We start from the raw sequence: 11,603 nt of genomic DNA, 5'->3' as shown, positions 1-11,603 counted from the left end.
GTATCTGCTATGTTAGATTCCATAGGCTATGCTTTTGATTCTGCTAGTTTAGGTAGTATTAGAAGGAAAGGCCTTAGGAAAGAATGGAGTTTTCTTGGAGATGCCTTCATTAAAGCTTTCTCTGGGAAGATTAGCAATTTTGATGCCATAACTTCATCTCTTGTTAATATGCTCTATATGAAGTTTCTGATAGGTACTTTAATTTTAGCAACTGTGTTATGCTAGAATTAGGATCCATATTAGGTAACAAAGCTAATAGACCACATAACATCTACTATGCTAGATTCTTTATGTTATTGGCTAACCATGTTGCTGAAGGTTTGGTTATATCAAATGAGAATAATAAACTCAAATGCTGGGCACAAGAGAAAAGGGTCCTTGCAGACCTTTTGAGAATGAACCTCAACAGCCAGGTGTTATTGGTATACTTGCCAATCATGAATGCACCACTAGGTAAGTGAGGTAAACACTTCTATAACTCCTATTATTTCCAACCTCATTGTTTCTTTTCCCTCTAGTATGGCCATGGAATCTGTGTCTTTGTCCAAACAGGTTCCTGCCAAAGCCACCAAAACCAAAGTTTCAAAACTCAAGTCAAAGAAACCTACATCTGTTGTTTCTCAAAAGACAACAGTTGTAACAACTACCATAAACCCTGAAGGGAGTGAACAGGGTGTGAGTGGTGAGGGGAGGGGTGAACATCAAGAAACCCCCCGGGATAAGGTGGGAGAGGTGAGTGGTACCCAAGCCAGCCAAGCCACAGTCTCTCAAAAGACTGTGGTGGTTTAAAAGGAGTCCAACACATCCCTAGTTGCATCCTCCCAAAAGGATATAACTATTAAAAATAGTCCCCAACCAGGGACACAGAACAAAAGAGGGAGGGACACTGAAGCCACACATTCACCAATTAAAGCCTTTTCAAGGAAGAAGAAGGCCAAGACCCTAGTTTCCACACAAGGGACACACACAGCACATATACATCCACCTGTATCTGAGCCTTCACAAATTCAGCTTGATGTGATTCCAGCAAATGTGGAATCACAGCCCCATTCTCTCATAATAGTAACACACCAATCATCAAACTCTCCATCACCCTCTCTGGATGTGGATATGATATTCACATCAATTCCTAATTCTCCCTCATTAAAACTCAGGGAGGAGCCCCACTCAAAACCTGATGATCATCATCTTTTAGATGATTTGTTGGATCATCAGCTAATTCTTTCAGATGTAGTTGAAGAATCTGTGTTACCTCACTTAAAATCAATTCCCACAGATTCAACAATTATGTCACTTTCTATATCTACATCTTTTCCTTCTTCAACGGATATCTCTCATCCGTTGACAAGTGGTTGTTCTTCAACGGATAAGCTTAACAGCAGTTATCCGTTGATACCATCAGTTTCCACTTCAACGGATACTCCCTATCCGTTGATGGTCTCTACACACATAACAGCAACAATACCAACTGTAGAGGACATGGCTACTGTACAATCACTTTTAGGTTTGAGGGAAGGGAGTGATCTTTTGAGTGAGAGGCTGGGTTGCTCCCAGGAAAAAGGAGAGGTTGAAAGTCACCATATGCATGCTATTTCTTCCAGCATGGCAAAAGTGAGTGAGGGGAGTGCCACCTTAGAAGGTGAGGGTGAGGGTGTGAGGGTGTGTGTGAGCCAGGGGGAGCCCCTGATGCAAGAAAATAGAGAAAAAGAGAGAAAGGCAGGTACAGAAGCTATAAGGGTGGATCCAGCCATTGCTAGTGAGTCAATGAAAATGGATGATGCAGAAAAGGAAAGACAATTTCAGCAACATTTCAAAGCTGCAATTGATAACATTTCCTTGGATGCTGACACTTTTACTCATCCTGTTTCAGCCTATCAATTATTGGCTGCTCAGGGCAATGTGGAGGCAGAACGGACATTACACATTGTACACACTTCAGAATCTCTTCTCAGAGACAAAGCTGCTGTTAACAGGCTGCCTTCTCAAGCTGGTGAGCCATCTGAAGAATTTGGAGTGAATTTTAATGATGATGACTCTAATTCTTTGGATGAGAGCATGAACTTAGGGGGAGTAGCAGGCCCAAGTTCTGTTCCTGATCTTCCTGAATGGGCATGGGAAAAAGCCTCAACACCAAGAGAGTTTAGTGTCACTTTGATTAGACAAGTCATGACAATTCAGCAGGCCCTTTAGGAGACTACAGATGCTGGTACCAAGGCAATTCTTCAAGCTCATCTGGAATCTCTGCATCTCTTGCAGTTGCAGCATTTTCAACAAAATCTAAGTGTGGATGAGCTCAAACAGGACATTGCTGATCTGAAATCCTACAATGCTGAGAAGTTGGATTCATTCATACCTTATGGTACTATGCAAGATTTGTTGGGGAGACTGAGGAAAGAATCTGATGCTGACAAGAGACTGGCCAGATTGGAAAACAGGGTTCAAATCATTGAAGATTCTATGGTCACCATTCTTCAGAATCAACAAACTCAAACAAATCTACTCATGCAGCTGGCCAATGCACAAGGCTTGACTCCTACCCTTGATGATAACAAAAAGGGGGAGAATAAAGGGAAAGGGGAAGGAGAGCCATCAACAACAGTTCAAATTTCTCAAGTGCTAGTTCATGTCATCACCACTTCTCCAATTATTCAAATCAAAGGAAAGCTTGATGGAATTGATCTAATCCAGATAGCAGCAGCTGAATTGCAAGTCAAAGAACAAAGGAAGAAGATTGATGAAAAGATGCAACAAATATTTGGTTCTACAACTTCTCAATCACAATCTGTGAAGCACAGCACAAAAGTGGAATCAATTATTATGGAACTCAAGCCAGTAGGGAGGAATAAGGTTGGAGAGACTTCTTCCATGGATTTGAAACCTATGGTCCTCAAGCCCAACAACAGATCCAATAAGGACTCTATAAAGAATCCTCTGAAAGAAGTGGATTTTCCTCTTCCAAAGGCTGATGAGGACAAGCTTTTGGGTAGAAGTATCTCATATCTCAAAGAGACCATGGATGTGGCTGTAAGGAGAAACATGGCTATTATCTTCAGAGAGGGAAAGAGCATATGTGTGATGCAAGGACATCCCAAATTCTCAATAGCCAAGAGGGAAGAAACCAGAAGGTTGAAGGAAGAAGCCAAACAGCTAAAGGCTGACAAAAGAGCACAGGCAAAGCTTGACAAACAACTAAAGTCAAGTCAGGCTGAAGAACAGAAAGAAATTGAAGACAAAAGTGAAGATGAAGCTATGGGGGACATGGTTGGTACTGAGATGGAGGAAAGAAGTAAGGGAAGAGAAGAATGGCAGAAAGGGAACAGAAAGAAGGTCAATGCAAAGAGAAAAATGGTAGATAAGACTGAAGAAACCCAATCAATATCCAAACCACTACCCTCTATTCATGAACTCATTGTGCCTGACCCCTTCATGAACATTCATGGTGAAACAATCATTCCCAAGGAGGAACCAATTGATTGGGATACCATCAAATTGCCCACCTTCCTAACCTCTTCTCCACCATCAAAGAAGCAGAAAAGAAGAATCAAATCAACACCCTCTAGAGCCTCAATCAAATTCACACAAAAGCCTAAGCCTAAACCTCAAGCCTCTAAAGATGATTATGTTCACATCTGTGACATAAAAGAATTTTCAGACATTGAACTCTATCTGGATGAGCTGGAGGAAGTAAGGGGAATAGCTGCCTACAAACAGCTACCAGAAAGACTAGTGTTCAAATACAAAGGAGATGGGGAAAGAACCTGGCCTCTTTACAGAATTCTGAATGAAGGCTACTCTACCTTGATTAGAGTCTACTCAGCCATACAAAGGGATTCTGGCTTTACCAGGACTGCCAAGACTGAGATTCTCAACAAGATTGCCAACATAAGGAAAACTTTGAGGGAGCCCAATGCCTTGCCTAGAACTTTACTCATTCAAGAAAGAGGAATTACAATTCACAAATCACCTCATTGGTTGATGGAGTTCAGAGACAACAAAGGATTCAGAAGATTTTTCAGAATTGAAGATCAGCTCAAGATTGCCAGTAATGAAACTCTCAAGGATATGCAATCTAAGTTGGACATCAATGAAGAAGATGAAGCTGAATTCTACAGACAACTTCAACTTCAAATAGAGGAGAATGACAGGAGGCTAGGAAAGAAAACAAGGGATCAAAGGAAAAGGAAGTAATCTGCTCAGGCTAAAGGAGCACCCTTGGAAATAATGTAACTCTTCAATTCCATCTCAACATACACATTTTTGTAGCACTTTTGAATTTCTGCTTTATTACAGTTAATATATTTGTCAAGTGTTTTGTTATCATCAAGCTAAACCCAAATTTATGCCTACAGTTCTAGTAGACATAAATAGGGGGAGATTGTTATGAATATGTGTATCAGTTTGATGATAAGTTAAACAAAACACTTAAGTAGAAATCTAGTGATTGTAGCCTCAACGGATAAGACCATCTTGGCTATCCGTTGAAGGAGTAGCTTTACTTAGCAATAAGTTTAGTATTGTAGCACATTTCATTCTCTGGATTCAAGTTGTAATTCTTAGATGTTGTAGGAAAGTATCAGTCATGTTGACTACTAGTGGATATGCAAATAGGAAGGCTAATTGTAAATATTTCATGCCTTGTAATTTTGTATAAGTGAAGAAGTATCAACTGATATTGAAGACCTTCAACGGATAAGAAACAAAGCTTCAACGGATGTCTCTAATACTTCAATGGATAATATCCATCAACGGATAAAGCTTCAATGGATAAAGCCTCAACGGATAAGGCATCAACGGATGAAAGCTTCAACGGATGCTTAGTTCATTAGCAGTTGATAGTGACAATTCATAAGCTGACAGAGGCACATGGGTTGACAGAGACAAACTGGAATGTGGAAGCCTCTAGGAGGAATCAAGAAAATGCAGCATTCCCATTCTGATGCAAACAAGGAAGTATTCAAAGATTCACAGATTATCCTAGATTGCATTGGATAGAGAAATGAAGAAGAAACATGTGAAGAATCCTTTCAATTGTATTTTACAGTTTTGTCTTCACTTGTAAACTTGGTGTTATATAAACCAAGTAGCAGCTAGTAATTAGATAAGATTTTCTTGAGCTGTTTAGAAATATCAAGAGAGAAAATCATCTAGTTTGTACTAGGAAGTAGCTGTGATTTAATTCTTTGAATTACAGATTTTCTGAAATAACACATCTCTGGTGGAACAACAAATCCACCAGAAAAGTTTTTAAGTTCTTTGTGTTCTTTACATTTGTGTTTGAATATATATCTGTCCGTATCAGCTTCAAGCAATTCACACACATTTGTTCACTTAAACACTTAGCCTTAGAAACTGCTCAAAACTTGCAAAAGTTTTGAGATTTACATTCAACCCCCCTTCTGTAAATCTCATTGTTAGTCCACTGGGAATAACATACCCGGGATTTTATTACTTGAGTTCCCTTAACCTTTCTCAATACATTATATTCCTTTTATAATCCCCTCTTATAATCCTTGAATTTAAATCCTTTTTATCCTGTTACCTTATACTCAATTCTTTCGGTATCTGGTGGATTTTCGGGAAAAATCAAAGTGTTCGAATTTGGATTCTGATGATCTTTACATACACTTATATACCATATAGAGTACTAATAAGACCTCAGAATATCCATAAAAGAACTGCTACATTGTGTGGCATGAAAAGTTTTCTTAATCAGCATAATCAGCAAAATCACTATTCATAAGGTTTACAAAAAGTCCAAAATTTTTGGGGTTATTACAGTCTCCTCTCCTTAAAAGGATTCCGTCCCGGAATCAGATAGAAAATGAATAGGGATACTTTCTTAGCATTGCACTTTCTAACTCTCAAGTCAATTTTCCCACATCGTGGTTCTGCCACAAACCCTGACTAGCATGATAACCCTTCTTCTAAGCACTTGTCCATTTTTGATCTATAACCCTTCCTGGTTGCTCCATATAGGTTACGTCTTGTTGCATGTCTATGCGCTCATATGCCCATATTTGTCTGGCATCCGGATTACACTTCCTTAACATTGATACATGGAACACGTTGTGAACTTGCTAAGGTTCGAGGTAAGGCTAGCTCATATGTTAACTTCCTAATACGACTTAATATATCCAAGGGTCCAACAATTTGTGGGCTTAGCTTTCCTTTCTTTCCAAACCAAATCCATAACAACACTAGGTCCCCTACTTCTTATTCTTTGTCCTTTCGTGTCAAATCAACATACTTCTTATGTCCATCTTGGGCTACTACCAGCCGTCCTCTGATTAGATCTACTATATCCTTGGTCCTTGGACTACTGTGGGTCCGAGCATCTTGCGCTCTACAACTTCATCCTAACATAAGGGAGATCGACATTGTCTTCCCTCAAAAATTTCATAAGGCGATACCTGGATACTGACATACGATCGATTATCGTAAGAAAACTCAATCCACGTTAAGTGATCATTCCAAATTTCTTTCAAGTCTATTGTACAGACTCTCATTATCTATTCTAGATCTACAGCTTTTGCTTCTCAATACCCACTCTTTTCCAGTTCGTAATCGTTACTATCTTACGTACCAAATTTTATACTGATTACACTTTTGCTCGTTAGCGTTCTATAACCTTTTAATAATCGCGTCAACCTTCGTATCACAAACGCGTTAGAATTGGAATACCACCATACTTGGTACCACTTCATCTCTAGCTGCCTCCATCTTCGAAAGCTTGGTCCTTCATATAGAAGTAAAAGAATTTATTGAGAGATCACTATGATCATGAACACTTGTTACATTGCATAGTTCGTATAGAAGGTGGCCAGCCTTTAGTACTTGACAAGCAATTAAACAATAAATGATATCCTACCAGGCTTCTATCACACAGATAGATAGTCATTCGGCAATACCTCCCCTTCTGGAAGGGTTGTTCTTCTCAGCTTATATGATATGAAAAGGAGAGAAAAGAATGAATTGAAGAGAATTGTATATATATAAAATATACCGCCATAAAATATCTGGCTTGGAATCTACCTCTGAACTATAGAGGTTTGTCATAGGAGAACAAAACATATATGTATATATATCAACATCAAGTATTATAGCATCGTATTTCACGTGTCTGAATATTTACTATTCCGTCCATCATTCTATGGACCCATGCTCTTGCTCGAGCTTATAAACAATCACCGTTAAAACTTCCTCGACAGCGAAAATCGAATCTGGGATTTCATTCTAGACCTCCTCGTTACTAGAATTTTATGCTTGCACCGCAACCTTCCTCGTATAGTAATACGACTTTCTATTGATAAGAAGAAATAAATATTCAATAGGTAGATAATCGACTTAATTAGTCTATCAATGATAACTTATACATCACCACGACCCGATTAGTGGTACTTAATCTCAACATCCATTACCATACAACTCTCTCGGTTGTAATCGGCTCATTATTCAAAGAATCGTTGATGCATTACTATAGTCCACCATGGACCTACGGTAGTCATTCGTTTTCCTTGGAATCTTAATAGCTAACCATACAGAGTCCATACCTGTCGTATCGAATTCTTCTAAGGAGGTAACATGATCACCGCTCATGATTCATGAAGAACATTCCTGAACTTGACGCATATATGACATGAAGCAGATAAAATTTCAGAAGAGTTTCAATGAAAGCAACGATAGCAGGTTAATACCATTATTAACCATATGTCTTTATTAGTAGACATGAAGCTCAAAGGTTCATTTAGTCCTCTCGTAACATGGTCCTGGCTTATCTCAAGATAGGACCTTCTAAAATAGATAGCCCGCTCACAGTGCTAACATGAATTAAATCTTTACCAAACTACTATTACGGTTGAGTATCGTACAATCATCACAAGAAATGTCAATCTTTCAAACCATAATACAACCTTCACGGCTTTATCCATCGTCACTGTATTCCTCTGGCACGTATGCTTATAATTGTCCTCTTACACTTAAAGTGTCGGCCACCTCTTTGACCTTTCCTGATAGTAAAATTTCCTTACAATCAATGTCATTTTTTAACCACCTCCAAATAAATTTTCTACCTCATTTCAATCACTGCTTATGTGAAAATGCTTTTCTTAAGTCCTGGTGAGAAGAAAAAAAATCACCCTTTTTTTCCATAAGTCATTGCCTTAGTCTTTAGATGTGAACATTGCCACGACTGACTCTCGATCATACTTAGGACGTCTCTTATCTTGGGTCCTTCTTGTTTTCACCAATCTCGACCCTCATTGGATCGATCTATACTTTCTTATGGTTCAACACGTGCCCCACCTGGCATTATTATAATTACGTCATATTTCCTTCATCAAAATTTATATTCTTGAGAACTTTGAATATTACCTTTCTCTTTGTAAAACCTCTAAGGTTATCCTTAAATCCTTCATCAGGTACACCCTAGGCACAAGGCATATCAAGATACCATTTACTAATACCAGAATCATTGTCTATATACTTCTGAAAAATTTCTCCACTGATCCTTAAAGGTTGTTGTTACCTTAATCCTTTCCAATACATACTGTCAAAACTCATGCTTTCCCTAATAAGGGTGAAATTCCAACCTTTATGCATTCCCCTAGGATTCATTTCAAGTTATCGGGGTTTTATCCTTAATTCCACCTTTACAAGATACTTACACTCTTCCATGGATAAATCAAGTCATATATACTTGATAGATTACCTTATTCAATCATTCTCACTTCGATAGTCTATACTTAATTTCATAATAGCATCCTTATTCAAACTGAGGTCAATCCATATGGCCTCCAAAAGATAACAACGGTTTTTTTTCCGCCTTGCTTGCCTAATTTGATAATGACAACAGGGATGTTCTGGAAGATATTGGTCGTGTTCAAAGTGAACTTCTTCTTAATAATTCCTTATTTACTTTTGTTGTTTATCTCAACAGTCATCTCAATGTTGGGATATCTTTCATACCTGGCGTCTCCCTTTCTGGGTATCAAGCCACCGATCTTACACTTCACATTCTTGAAGGTCACTTCCTTCATCCAATTTTCCTAATTTCTTACTTCCTTGTCTCCTCAGTCTATCCGCGTCTCATTATTTATCCTTCGAACTATCTCAAGGTTTCCTCGAATCCTCCCAACTTACAGGGGATAAAATATATGTATCTCTTATGCCTTCAACCATTAATTTTAACTCATGGTGAATCACCCTCATCCTGACGATTACATACTTTTCTATTTCTATTGCTACGAGTCTTTAGGGTTTCCACATACCCAACTCCCTTATCATTCCTCAAACTCTATTGCCTTTATATTTCTTTCCACTTCAGTTTCTTTTTATTTTCCTTTCTATTATCATTATTTCATGAACCAACACAACATAAGCATTGATTTCAAACATCCCGTCATTCTGGATTCGTGTCCTCAGAACGAATCTTGACAACTTTTACAACTTAGATTCATAATTCATCATACTCGTCTGCCTTTGTTCTGGCTCTAAAGCTTTTACACTATCTCCATAACCTTGGGAAGTACTTTCCTGAAAACAATTGACTGAACTTAAATCAGTTTATTATAATCTCTTGCTCCGTGCCTTCCTTGGCCTTTCACCAGCGGGTGGCCTCTCTCTTAGGAGGGTAAGTGACAAAAACAGTCTTTTGTGATTCGTCAATCATTTAGAATCTCAAATGACTCCTATACTTCCTTTAGCCAGGCTCTTGCCTCGACTGGGTCAGCTTGTTCCTTGGAACTCTGAGAGCTTAGCGACTTAAAGGTCCTGAAAGAATTTCTCACCGCATTGTTTCCTCAGGGTGGTGGTTGGGGATAATAGTCTAAGTTCTGTCTAGAGAGGTCCATAAATTATCGTATAGGAGTACCGTCTCGGGTCTCCTTTCCTTACTCGACTTCTGTTTCCTTAGTCTGAACATTCCCTCCTCCTCCTCATAATCGGGGTCATCCTACATGTTTTAAATCCTCATTTTCCACTTTATTATGTTATGGGTTCCTTCTATCTTGATGGCGACCTCCCTGACCATCACGTTCAGGGTTTGCTCTAAATCTTATTCCTCAAACTAGCTTTCATCTAAGATCTCATCTTTAAGCTCTTGAACATTTGGAACCCAAATTCTGTAGGAATACCTCATTATTCCCTTATCATCTTTCTCGGTATTAATCTCTTATCTATTTGTTGGCTCTCTGCCTTCATTCATCACTTTTTCTGGCACAATATGTTCTTTTCCAATAATTCGGGCTGTATTGCAATCTCAAACAGCTTTTCGGTACCGGCTCCGGTTACCTTCACTTCTATTTCCATTTTCTCAAAATCTCTTATAAACTCTCCCAAAGACATTATCATCTTAAGTCTCTCCATTTTACTAAGGGCATCAGCCACCACATTGGCTTTCCCCAAATGATAAAGAATCTCCCAATCATAATTCTTGATTAGCTCTAACCACCTCCTCTGGCGTATGTTGAGCTCTTTCTACGTAAAAATGTACTAGAGCTCCTATGGTTTGTGTAAATCTTGCACTTCTCTCCATACAAGTAGTGCCTCCAATCTTTAGGGAAAAACTATTTCCACGAGCCCAAGCTCATGGGTGGGGATATCGATTTTTATATTCCCTTAATTGTCTTGACACGTACGCGATTACCTTGTTGTGTTGTATAAGAAGCATCCTAATTCCTTAAGCGAAGCGTCACTACACATCACAAAATCTCCTTTTCCATCCGAAAACGCCATCATAGGGGCCGTCACCAATCTTTTCTTCTGTTCTTGGAAGTTGTTCTCGTATTTCTCTGTCCATTCAAACTTCTCAGTCTTACGAGTAAGCGCGTTAAAGGGGCTACTATCTTTACGAACTTGAACGAACCTCCGGTAGTAACCGGCCAATCCTACCTCTGGTAGTCGCCCTAACCATAGTCATCAATTCCTCAGTGGTCCTTTATTCATTCTTGTCAGGATCCTCCACGGGATTCTTCTCATCAACAATCCCTTCTAGGACAACATCCTCAACCGCTACATCCTCAATATGAACATCATCCGGTCCCGCGTTAGGACGCTCTATCGGATCCATAATATGATCTCCAATAAGTAATAAAACATCATCGCGTTGTTGTTCCTCAACCTCAGGGTTCGGAGTCCCGCTACCATATACGATAACGAACTATGCTTCTATCACGATATTTATAAGGGTTCCCATAAGGGTTTTAACTGTCAGTACTACGTTAGGTAGTCCGACTATGAACTTGGAAAGAGTTCTTATTTATCTTAGTAAACTTATTATTTTAACGTCACTTCATCTCTGAGGTTTATAACGCTTAGCTCTGATACCATTTCTGTAACACCCCCAAATCCGGGGTCGGGGATCCGGGTTGTCACAAGTTCCATTTCCCTTAATAACACCCAATCTTAATAAACAATCAATTACTCCGTACGGTGACACCATAATAAACACACACACCACAAGTTATAGTCTCAGAGATGAATATCCAAAAATAACACGCGTCATTTTATTCCAAAATTATATGCCATTACACCTTAAAAGGGTTTCTTAATAAATTTACATTTCTTTGCCACTATTACAATTCATAAAGATACATAAGTCTGGTACA

This window comes from Apium graveolens, chromosome 5 (genome assembly GCF_009905375.1).
Source record: "Apium graveolens cultivar Ventura chromosome 5, ASM990537v1, whole genome shotgun sequence".
In the NCBI taxonomy this organism is placed as follows: domain Eukaryota; kingdom Viridiplantae; phylum Streptophyta; class Magnoliopsida; order Apiales; family Apiaceae; genus Apium; species Apium graveolens.
The sequence above is the reverse complement of the archived record's forward strand: the minus strand, read 5'-3'. Positions refer to the sequence as shown.